The sequence below is a fragment of the Thamnophis sirtalis genome, unplaced genomic scaffold (genome assembly GCF_051295495.1).
Source record: "Thamnophis sirtalis isolate CommonGarterSnake01/CBP01778 unplaced genomic scaffold, rThaSir2_p1.2 scaffold_3, whole genome shotgun sequence".
In the NCBI taxonomy this organism is placed as follows: Eukaryota; Metazoa; Chordata; class Lepidosauria; order Squamata; family Natricidae; genus Thamnophis; species Thamnophis sirtalis.
The window spans coordinates 131,267,878-131,280,319 of NW_028261383.1; the positions used below are offsets into that span (position 1 = coordinate 131,267,878).

Genomic DNA, 12,442 nt, shown 5'->3' on the forward strand with positions numbered 1-12,442 from the left:
GTGATAGACTCAACTACACTGGTAATGAGTGTTCTCAGAGGTGCTATTGGTACACAAAGCACCCTTGGGCATAAAAACATTTTTTTAAATATTCTAGCCACGTACATGCGAACTTGCACACTGTTACAAAATGTTTATTTTTAATAATCCAACCATGTGAATATGAACTCTCACATCGTGAAAACATTTTTTTTCCACGTTGCAACTGGTCACCTCTCCAAACAATGCCCTCGTATAGTGCACAATTTATATACTGGGTCGCTGTGGCTCACTGTTGGATGATCTGAAGGACCACTTGTGCAAAGATCATTCTGGAGAAATCCTATCTATGTGATCACTACAATCTGACTTGAAGTTTACTTAGGCAAAGATATTGTGATCCCAGGGAGAATGCTCTGAGGGCTACAGAATACATTAGCTTTTGTCTGCATCAGACAGCATCTCAAATCCTCCTTCACAACAGGAAGATTATAGGAAAATTGCATTACAGGTACTCCTTGACTTACAACCACAATTTTTTTAAGTTGTTAAGTAAGTTTTTCCCATTTTTGCCACCATTCTTGCCACAGTTGTTAAGTGAACCACTGCAATTGTTAAGCTAGTAACACAATTGTTAAGTGAACCTTGCTTACTTCATTGACTGGGTTTTTCAAAAGGTCGCAAAGGGTGATCACAGGACCTTGGGATGCTGCAACCATCATAAATGCATGTTGCCAAGTGTCCGAATTTTGATCACATGACTGTGATCAATATGAAAATGGTCATAAGTCACTTTTTTTCTGTGCCATTGTAATTACAGTCACTAAATGAATGGTTACAAGTCGAGGAGTACCCGTGTTTCCTTTTAAATACTTCTAATACCGGTATCAGAACAAAAATGAGTGGGCAGAGGCAAAACTTGGGTGGGTTCAAAAAAGCTTTACTAGTTGATGTATAAGCCTTTTTTAATTCAGAAGATAATCATTCAAACTCCCTGCCCTCCCTGCAGGAAGGTTTGATCCTTCCTTCATTTCCAGTTAAGTTAGATTTGTAACCAGGAGCCTAAAATAAAGATGAATTACTCTCTCTCTCTTAGTATCAACTTAGATTCTAAGTTGTATATAACATGAAGCCAACATAACTCCCTCCCTCCTCCCTCTCCCCCCCACTCCCTGGCCACTTTTGGGCTCTAAATGAGATTGATATCACCAAACTGAGGAGGATGCTTGAATTCTTTCTACACCAGCAGCTTCTATTGCAAAAAAAAAAAAAAAAATCCATAAAACTAATAACAGAAAATAAGAATAAGATGCAACCTCAACGTTAATAATTAGGATAATAATTTTCTGAAAAGAGAAAGGGAAAAAAGGGAAAGGGAAACCAACCCACCCCAATTATGTTATAAACAGAACTTCAAAAAAATAATAATCACACTGCTTGAAAGTTTTCTTCCTTGCCACCCCTTTGAAAACCTCTCCCATTTTAAAATGGCCAATATCGATTAAGAATCCAGATGGTAAATCAGGTGTCAATTCCATCCAGTGTTTTATGACATTATTTTAAAAGTATAATAGATTCTGCCACTAAAGTTATATAGACAAGAGCACATCCATTGTTAATGCATGAATAACCCAGGGCCATACAAAATGTTTTGATTGTAGTCTGAAATGTGGCAGCAATAGGACAAATCCAAACCACAATATTCCTGAATTGTATCTCTAACCGAAAGGTGATTCTAAGCATTATTTATTTACTTACTTACTTATTTACGATTGAATATTTATATGGCCGCCCAACTCACTCCCAGTAATTCCAGGTAGTTTACAAGGATAAAATCCCCATACAAAAGTACAAAAAGCAATAACACTCACCACCACCTCGGCAACAACAATCAAACAAATCATTTAATGGGCTCCATATCACTCTGGAGTCCCCAGACTCATTGGCATAACCGTGTGTTCAAGGCCTGGCAAAATAATATCAATGTCAAAGCTATTATTAGGTATTAGCTTAAGTATCCTTTAAATACAAAGGTTTTTTTTCCTGTATTAACCTCAAATTGAGATCACAGGAAAGCAATCTGTGTTATTTAAAACAACTCTACTGTTTTGCAAGGTATTAATAAAGCAGAATGTTTGTAGCTGAGGGTTGACATGAGAGGTCCGTAGTACTGAGAACTGAGGAGAACTTTCCTGACAGTTAGAACAATTAATCAGTGGAACAGCTTGCCTCCAGAAGTTGTGAATACTGGAAGTCTTTAAGAAGATGTTGGATAGCCATCTGTCTGAAACGGTATAGAGTTTCCTGCCTAGGCAGGGGGTTGGACTAGAAGACCTCCAAGGTCCCTTCCAACTCTGCTATTGTATTGTATTGCATTGTATTGTACTCTCTGAGCTTGCTTGTTTTCTCGCAGATGTTTCATTACTCAAGCTAGGTAGCATCATCAATGCTAATGATGTTCATATTACTAACACTGATGGTGTTACTTAGTTTGGGTAATGAAACGTCTCCAAGGAAACAACCAAGCTCAGAGATCACCAAGGACCTCTCATGATTTATAATGACAGAACATTTAAAATCATTATTCTAGAGCAGGGCTGACAAATTTGTGGCCCACGGGCTGGATGCATCATGCACTGGCCATGCCCACACCTGGTTTAGCGAAGGGGGGGGGGAAGTCCCAATATGTCACATGTTGCTACCGTGACGCCACAAGTTTGATACCCGTGTTTTAGAGGTTGCATGACTAAATATTACTTTCATCAGCTTTCTGGGGCAGTGGGGAAAGTGTCATTAGGTAAAACCTCTAACCACTGTAGGGCTTGAATCTTGTCCTAGTTCTGCACACAGAGCTTTAAAAGGCAACTGAAGCTTTTCTGCCTTTAACCTTTGCAAAGGAGAAGACAGGAAGCCAGTGTCTGAGACCGGAAAGAAAAAAACTAAATTCCTGAACAGAAAGTTCTGATCAGGATCAGGTCCATGCATGATTTATGAGGGGAGAAAAAGTATGCCTAGCTAACTTGCCTGTCCTTCTCCCATCCAACAAATTTTATCTAAGTCAAAAGAAAATTCTTAATTCCTCCCTCTAAGAAAAGCTGTTTCATCAGCCTTGCCATTATCTAATTCATCCACAAATTAAATCCGTGGTTTGATTTTTCATGTTGTTTTTCCCAGCCTTTTGTGTTTTTCTGATAAATGATATCCTTGCTTACCTCACTAATATCACCAACTTTCACCAATCAAGAGATAAAAATGGGCTATGTTCATGTCTCATGACCACGTAATGTTGCTCCTGCAAAGATTGGCTTAACCTCACATTTTTGAAGTAGATTCTGGACTTTCACATAGTCCATGACAATGGAAATCTCACACTGCTGAAAAACATTTTAGGAGGATTAGCTATATGCTCTGGGTTGCACTGTCTTCAGGGCTGCAATAATCCTGCTAAAAACAAATAAGTCTATAGTAACCTCTTTCCCGGCCTTCAACTGTATACAGCTGAAGTGTGTGAGCATCAAGCAACTCGTGTTACTGCTCATCAACAATGCCATCTCCACAAGTAAGGAAGTGTTATCAGTGTGGTATTCACAAAGGAGAGGCAAGGTGGAAATAAGGTATCAACCAGGTCAGTCGCTGTCTTTTAGGTGATTAGTTTGTAGAAGGCACTGGGGAGATTAATCAAATAAACAGAGAATGTTGTCTATGTTTATTTGTCATCCATTATTAGGCAAAGCAACCAAATCTATGTCTTCAGATTCAACAAAGTTACTAAATCAGTTTATAGAACCTGGAAATGAATATTTCATTATCCTTCCAATGCCCTGCAACATGTTGTATTAGAGGTTTTAGGTTTCCTCATTCGCCTCAGAAATGTCTACATCTTTTGTAAGGGTGCTACTTAACATGTATAACCAACATGCATATAAGAAACAATCTTTGCTCCCCGCTGCATGAACATGGGAAATCAATGTGCAACAGTTAAGAATTGTAAAGAATGTAAAATGTAAGGAACATACATTTCAGTCTGCAGCCACTGAAATTATCAGACTTGAGTTTACCTATACCAGATTCTATTTTAATGCTCTGGTGAGGACACAATATTTGCATTTCGGCACCTACTTTGGCTTTGATGACCAGGTATATTCTGCAGGTAATCTTTGTTTAGTGACCACAATTGGGACCTGCAACTTGGTCATTAAATGAAGCAGTCAGTAAGTGAAACTTACTGTGCTTGTGATCTTTCTTCAGCTTTCCTTTGCTTCACAGACCTGAAAAGATCATAAATGCAAGAATTACTCACAAAGTTACTTTTTCATCACTGATGTAACTGCAGACAAGGACTACCTATACAGCTATCAGTTAAAAAGACACTAAGTACCGGTAGCTAGTTTTCTTCCTCCTTAACTGAATTTCTATGGAAAAAAATACTAAAAAGCACATCATAGAGATGAGACAGATTACATTCCAGAATTTCATCTAGAGCCATTTTACATTGAGTCCCCAACCCCTGGTCCGTGAACTGGCACCAGGCCGCAACACACCAGGAACCAGGGTGTGCAAACAACTGAAACCCCATCCTCAGGATGCAGGCAGCACAACGAAACCAAGCCCCCTCCAGTCTACGGAAAAACCTCTCTCTACGGAACCGGTCCCCGGTGACCAAAAGGCTGTGTAAAAGGATTTAGTACAGATATTCCTCAATTCACAACCATTTATTTAGTGACTGCTTGAAGTTACAACAGCACTGAAAAAAGGGACTTAGGACACTTTTTCACACTTATGAGTCTTGCAGCATTCCCATGGTCACACAATCAAAATTTAGGTGCTTGACAATTGGCAGAAGTCATGTGAACACCATTCTTCCCAGCTGACTTCTGACAAGCAAATCAATGTGGGGAAGCCAAATTCACGTAAAAAGTTCACGACTCACTTAACATATGCAATGATTCACTTAACAACTGTAGCAAACCAGGTTGCAGAATGAAGCACAACTCACTTAACATTGCCTTTTTAGCAACGGAAGTTTTGGAATCTATTGTGGTCATAAGTTGAAAACTACCTGTAATTCATATCTACAATTGAGGTCTCCATTGATAGGAACTTGGATCAGTCAAAGGGTTCAAATCCACAAGATCCCATGACTGAACTGAAAATGAATAAAACAATTGCTTTCACTCTATAAAGAAATTGACAGAGCCAGAAACAGTGCTGAAATCCAACTCCTTCAAGCAAGGTGACAGAGAAGAGCAGGGGAGGGGGGGGATGTGTTTCTTTGGTAATTCCAGGCAACTGGACTTAAAACTTAAGTTAAACTTATACTTAAAATAAAAAAATAAGAAGGAACAATACATTTACCCAAGGAAAGTAGACTCAGATCCACAGCTGAGGCATACTAATTTGTCCACCAGACTGCAGCTCTGCACGCAGGTAAATCTGCCTGCTTGTTTAAAGAGGGGAAAAAAATTCTAGGTGGCCTTGGGAGATATAAAAACAACCCTGTAATTCAGCACTTGGCTGACCACTTGTGGCAAACAACAATTGGCTACGGGAGACGGAGTGCCCATTTTCATGATAATGTCTGCAGGTGGAGAGAACAAACTTGTCTGCCTAGACTACAGAGGCCTGCCCTAAAAAAGCATTCTGAGATAGGCCGCATTTGTGTGCTTCTGCTTTTTCCTTTTCCCGCTCTAGCATGAAGAATTAGATGGGAAGGGGTGTGTGTGTGTGTGTGTGTGTGTTTAAAAGGCAATTATGCCCTTCAGCTTGACTCCTGGTGAATATAAGCAGCTTTCTTGGCAACACTATGGAAGTGGCTTAGCATTGCCTATTTCTAGGATGTGTGGGTTTTTTTTTTTTTTTGGCCTTCCCAGAATAGCCAAAGCCTTGTGATTTTCTTATAGTCCCTCATCCATATATATTCTAAGCCAAATCTGTGTAATTTAGCTTTTCCTGGACTGTAACACCTAATCAGTGGGAGATTATATTCATGAATATAATCCATTATATTATATTCATATAAGTACAAAACAAACACTATGTATGTATGTATGTATGTATGTATGTATGTATGTATGTATGTATGTATGTATGTATGTATGTATGTCAGAGAAACCCTTCTTCAATCAAGGAAAGCGGTCTCTGCCTGCACACCATTTTTATCAGTGCAAAATCCATTTTCAGTATGTTTTAACTGTGTGCTTACCAAAACCCAAACACCCTGTCTATTTATATAATAACCCAAGTACAGAACTGAGAAAGCTGCTGATGGCTGAAAGAGCAGCATGGAGGAGGAGGAGGAGGAACCTCAGCAGCAGAAAGTGGGTGAAGGAGGAATTGAAAGCTGTTCAGGCATTCTATAGAGCTGAATTTCAGGGGACAAAGAACTGGCAGGAGAGGATGGAGCAAGAATGCGACGGTGGAAAATCAGGATGGAAGGGTACTTGCAAAGCATTTAATCACAAACATCTGAACAAATACCCCAAGACTGCAATAATCATCAGAGGTGTGTGTGTGTTGTGTGTGTGTGTGTGTGTGTGTGTGTGTGTGTGTGTGTGTGTGTGTGTGTGTGTGTAAATACAAACTTCATTCTGAAATGCATTTCACCAGCCATATCAGGTCATTTCTTTTTTTAAAAAATCACAGATACAGCATTTGGGAAACTAAGAAAAGAATCCATGTTTATTGTAGGCAACACGTGCAAACATACACCCTCATTTTATCTGGGAAAGATTTATTATCATTAATATAAGGAAATTAGTCCCATAGCTAAAAAAAACAAAAACCTTTGGTCTGGGACAGTTTGAAAATAAATTCATAAGGCTGTCTATGAAAACTCCCTCACTGGAATATCTTACCATGTTTCCCAGAAAAGACGACCTGTCCTGAAACTAAAGCCTTGCCACATTTTCCACATGGGCAAAAATATAAGCCCACCCCCAAAAATAAACCCCCTGGGCAACCCCCCCCCTCCGGCCAGGCAGAGCAGCGCTCATCAACATAGTGGTATCCTGAAGGCGCCAAGCACTCACATTGCTTGGCACCTTCGGGATACCCCTAGCTTGGGGAGTGGCGTTCTGCCTGGCCTGAGGGGGGAGGTGCCGGGCAGCTGCTTCCTTGCGAGCTGGCTCCCAAAGAGCTAGGCACAGCCTAATGGGCGAAGCAGCCATGAAGTGACCACTCTCACGAGCAACCGCCCAGCAAACCCCCTTCTCCAGCTGGGCAGAGCTCCATGCACTGACCTAGGGGGTATACCTAATGTGCCAAGCCGCAGGAGCTGGGAAGTGGGCAGAGCGCCATATGGCTTGGCGCCTGAGGGATACCCCCTAGGTCAGTGAATGGTGCTCTGCCCGGCTGAAGAGGGGGTTTGCTGGGCGGTTGCTCGTGAGGTTGGTCACCTCATGGCTGCTTTGCCCCTGATGCTGTGCCTGGCTCTTTGGGATCCAGTTCGCAAGGGAGCAGCTGCCCGGCAACCCCAAAACAATAAGCCCTCCCTATAATAAGCCCAAGGCCACATTTTGTAAGTAAAAAGAAAATAAGACCCAGTCGTATTTTTGGGGAAACACGGTAATAATAGGTGAGTAGCTTTGTCATTTTTGTATGTATGCTTTACTTTGCATGAATTTATTAAAAAAAAACATCTCTGGAAGAATGAATTTCTCCCTTCCCTTTAAAAGTTCTGCATAACATAATGAAATCCATTATGTCTTCTTCCTGGAAGTTAGTCTACTGTATTGCATCTATTAATCAGAAATTATCTAAAAGAAGTTGCTAGATACTTCAAATGTTCACAAGCCTGAAGGAATAAGCCAAAATTCTTCTTTCTGGTCTCCATCCCATTCTTTCTTTTCAAAGGGAAGTAGTGGTAGGTCCCCAACTCAATAGTTAATTAGGGGGAACTGCTGCTTTTAAGCAGTCGAAGCTCATGTTACCACTGAGACACAAGAATGATCTCATCAAACACAGGGTCAGATAACAATAACAAAAATCTTTACAGTTGTTTCTGTGGCTGCGTTAGCAAACTCCATTCCTAAAAGGAAAGGCTCTTGGAAGTCAAGTCAAATGATCCTTTGGATGAAGAAACAAAGAAGCTTAAGGACAACAGTGGAAATGTATGCAAATCAAATGCCAGTCAAAAATGAGAAGGCAACAACTTGTTTTTGGCTTAATTCTTCCTAATATGGAATTCTAGAAGCAAACATTATATACCACTGCCAAAACTATGCCATCTTTGCATGCATTCTGGAATGCTCAACTGAGGACAGGGGATACTATCAAATTCCTAAAACTGTTCCGAAATTGTGCTCTTGTTGGACAACTACATCATGAATCTCAGTATGTGTTTCCTAGCTTTTGCATATAATACATCAGCTTAATTAGAATCCATCTCCAGATGATATTACAGCAGTCATTAGATTTGAAAATTATTGTGTGTTTATGAAAGCTAGACTCATAAATGGCCATTATCCAAGGGACAACTGCAAATAGTCAAATTATAGCCGAACATTCTACAGCTGAAAACAATGCTCAGTAAATATCTGCTCATTTTTCCTAAACAAAACAGTAAAAAAAAAGCCTGGAATGAAATACACAAGATTTATCTACGTGATTTGGGGTGGATTTTTTTTTCTGTGTAGAAATGATTTTCACGTTTGTACAGTAAAGTAGTTCCAATTTCTTGATATCTTCTCTGGAGTTTTCTGTCCAAGAGTGGTGAGTTACATGAAAATGAATAGGATGGATTACTTTCAAGAATTTTTAAGGCAATGTTATCAATCAATATGTATCCAAAAACTTCAGCCCTTATTCTGCACTTCCTTCAGTAAAACCATCTTTCCAATGGACATGGCATTTTCTCCCCTCTTCCTGTTTTTATTCTTACAGCTCTGTAAGAACTTAAGACTTTAGATAAACTCAGACACAGTGACTGGGCAAATAACATGCAGTAAGTTTTTCTAGTCCTACTGTAATACACTAAGTCACTATATTACACCATTGATAATGAATATTCCAATATAGAAATTCCAAGTTTCATAAATTATAGAATTCCCTTTTTAGGACCCTGTAATCCCTTAATTCAGGGTAGAGACTGGGTGATGGAATGAAGCTGAGCGTTTGCTCACCAGATGCCCTTCCTGACACCATGTGGAGCTTGCAGCAAATATATTTTCTTTGTGCCCTAAAAGACAAACATCTGCTGCTACCAAAGATTCAACTTTCAATCTTCTGAGTGGGGGGGGGGGGAGTGTCTCTACCAATAGGCCACCATGCTACTCATTCATAAACTATAAAGTTCAAAATCACCAAATCATGCAGACTTATAAACACCCCTTAATTATTATTTCCATACTCTATATTATTTACTGCAGGAAATAGAAGTGAGCATAAGACACCATGATGTCATGCTCTTGATAAATTTTGAGCATAGCCTTTTAAGTTGATGCTTTCTCACCAGATCACACATTGTTACATTCAAGAGAAAAAAAGATTATGTACACTTTTAACATCGAAAAATAGTTGCCACTATTGAAAGCAACAGCTATTCCCAGGATAAATGAAACTGACCTTACAAGAAGATGCTTTGATTTTAGTTTTTGATTATAATATTCTGTTTATCCACTTGCTCAAAATGAACTTCTCCAGATTTTTGTTTTAATTTACAAGTCTTTAAAGTCTCAAAGAGGCTTTAACACACAACACAGACAAAACTATGAAAGAATCTTAGCAATGTAAAAATAAAAATATTCCCAAGATGAAATCTATCCTGGGACATTTTGATTCCGAAAACAAAGAAGTTATATGCATTACATAGACTGTCACCAAATAATGCACAAATACTTCTATTTTTCCAGCCATTGTACATAAGCCAATAATTGTAACTTTCTTAAGGATCTTTGAAAGGATATCATGACCCTTCTTTTACTAAGTGCACCTGAGAGAAGAGATGACATTTACACCCGCCTTTTATTCTTAGGCTGAAAGCATGAAACCACCTACACAATAGCCAAATTTATTGTCGCTGCAGTTAAAACGAGGCAACAACTAACATCAAACATAACTTGACTGACCTTTCTTTTTCCTTTCTTTTTTAAAAAAAATATCTGGTTCTATTTTTTGCTGATCTCCAATTCTAAATAATTTGAATTATACACATCTATAGCATTCAAATATTTGCACACCTGAGGTTCTTTTTTTACTCTGCAAAGTTGTGCAAGCATATGCCAAAGTGAATGAAGCACTATGTTATTCAACTTGCAATAGAATAGGCCTTCCCACCCCATGGCCCTCCCTACATATGGACTTCAACTCCTAGAAGATTCCCAGATAGGAGAACTACTCTGGATGTTCCAGGTAATATGTTGTAGGATAAAAGTACAACTATATAATAAGAACTTTTGCTTCTCTACAATTTATATGAATGATGCAACATTGGTTTGTCTCTCAGTTCCAGAAGCCAAGAAAAGATTTTCATTTTAGGTGGGTCTCACAACCCACTTTCTATAATGTATTTATCTGATCCATGAAACTAGGTAACAGAAGTGCTTAATATGTGCCTGATTGATTAGGGATTGGATGAAGCAATGCAATGAAACCCAAGCCAGACATGATAGAGTGAGCATTCAATCCATTATGGAGAAGGTTGCACTATCCTTAAAGGATCAGACTCATAGATTGAGTGTTTCTACATGAATCTTGACCAATAGAGACACAGCAGTGGCGTGCGGTGAGGTTTATGGCTGGTGAGGCAAAAAGAAAGAAAGTGGATTTTGCCCGCCCTGCCGCTATGTCCAACATAGAGGCGTCCCGGCTCTATGTCTGAGTCAGACATAGCGGCGGGGTGGGCAAAATCCACTTTCTTTCTTTTGTGGCAAAAGAAAGAAAGCACCAGCCCGCCAGCAGAGACGGGTAAAAGACCCACCTCTGCTGGCGGGCTGCCCCAACATAGAGAAAGAAAGCTGGTGGGTTGCCCTCCCTGCCTCTCCTACCCCCTTCCCTCTGAGTGAAGAAACAAACACACGCACACACACGCGAACACACACAAATTACTTACAATTACTTACAAATTAATTTTGAATTCCTCCCCCTCCCTCGGACCCACATGCCTTTTCCAGCTGTTTCACAATCACAGAGGATTTCAACTCTGCTCTTGCTTGCCATCATGAAAATGTAAAAATATAAAAGGAAAAAGCCAAGAGCTGCTAAGGTCAGGCTGGGTTAGCTGCTGCCAGAGTCCCCAATGGATGACTCTGCTTATCTGTTTAAAAAAGCCTCTAAAAAACATCCTCTACAGGAGGAGGCAAGAGAACCACGTGCCTCATCTACATAAGGAATTTTTCGGCTTTTAACCCTTGTTTAACTCTGCTCGAGTGATCATAAAGTCAGACTAAATGAGGCACATGGTTCTCCCGCCTCCTCCTGTAGAGGGCACTTTTTTACAGGCTTTTTTAAACAGTTAAGCACTAAGCAGAGTCATCCACTGTGACTCTGGCAGCAACTAGCTCAGCCTTTTTCCTTTTACATTTTTTTTCTTTTCATGATGACAGTGGTGAGGCTCTGCCTCCCCTGCCTGCATGTCACTGAGACACAGGTACCCTCTGCAACATGAAATACCTTTCACCACCTTAGCTGAGTGTACCACTCGTGCCCTTCATCAGTAGAATTAAGCCAGATTCAGTCATCCATCTAGATAACTGGAGTTCCTTATAGCTGGGCTGTCTTGGAGGATGTTATGGAAATTTTAGACAGTACAAAGCCTGGCAGCAGCACTACTGACTTGAGTGGAGCATAGAGACCATATTATATCAGTTTTAGATTGATTTTCTTCACCGGTTTCCAGTTAATTTACAGTCCAGTTCTAGGTAGTAGAACCAATCTATGAAAACCTTACAGCTTGAGAACGTGGTATATGAAACAAAATACCTCATCCAATATCTTCGGACACTACATGGGTGGTTCATTTATGCCACATTGATTTCCCAGGGAAAAGGAGTACATTGTAAATACAATAAATTAATACTTTAAGATTATCAGAATGTCTGCTTAGCCCACCCATGCTGTGGAGCAGTAAACAGCTGCCTGGGAGTGGGTTTTTTTTTTTTTAATGGTAATCTGTCTTCAGTGGTTGAATGTATTCCCAGTAAGGCATATTCTGCATATTCTTTACCAGGCACCAGGCAAGGTAACCTATCTTTTTAAAAACAACACATATACATAAATATCCAGTTAATTAACTGATGAAACTCAAGTAACTGTTTGCTTCATGGAAATCAATAGCTGTGAGAAACTAAAGGTATAAGCTAATTTGCAATGCAATAAGAGTTATTACACACATTTTTTTTTGAAGGAAAAGGGGAACTCTGCTATGTAGCAGAACCAAAACAAACTTTAAAGAGGTTGCCCTTGAATTCTCTTCTGCCACCGTATTAAGCTCTTTATTCAACCATCACCTAAAGCAAAAGCGGGAAGC

General features: G+C 39.7%; 1 protein-coding gene across 3 annotated transcripts in view; it reads right to left on the reverse strand.

Annotated features, from left to right (window-relative positions):
• Positions 1-12,442, reverse strand: part of RBFOX3 (RNA binding fox-1 homolog 3) — a 464,758-nt gene that overhangs the window by 377,281 nt on the left and 75,035 nt on the right. Inside the window, exons 2-3 of one of the 3 annotated variants that reach the window (XM_087710113.1) lie at positions 4,206-4,247; positions 1,851-1,945 (exon numbers count right to left, since the gene is read on the reverse strand). The exons of the other annotated variants lie outside the window; for them this stretch is intronic. The gene's annotated coding sequence lies outside the window, so the exon portion shown is untranslated. The remainder of the gene's footprint in view (positions 1-1,850; positions 1,946-4,205; positions 4,248-12,442) is intronic. 3 annotated transcript variants of the gene reach the window in all.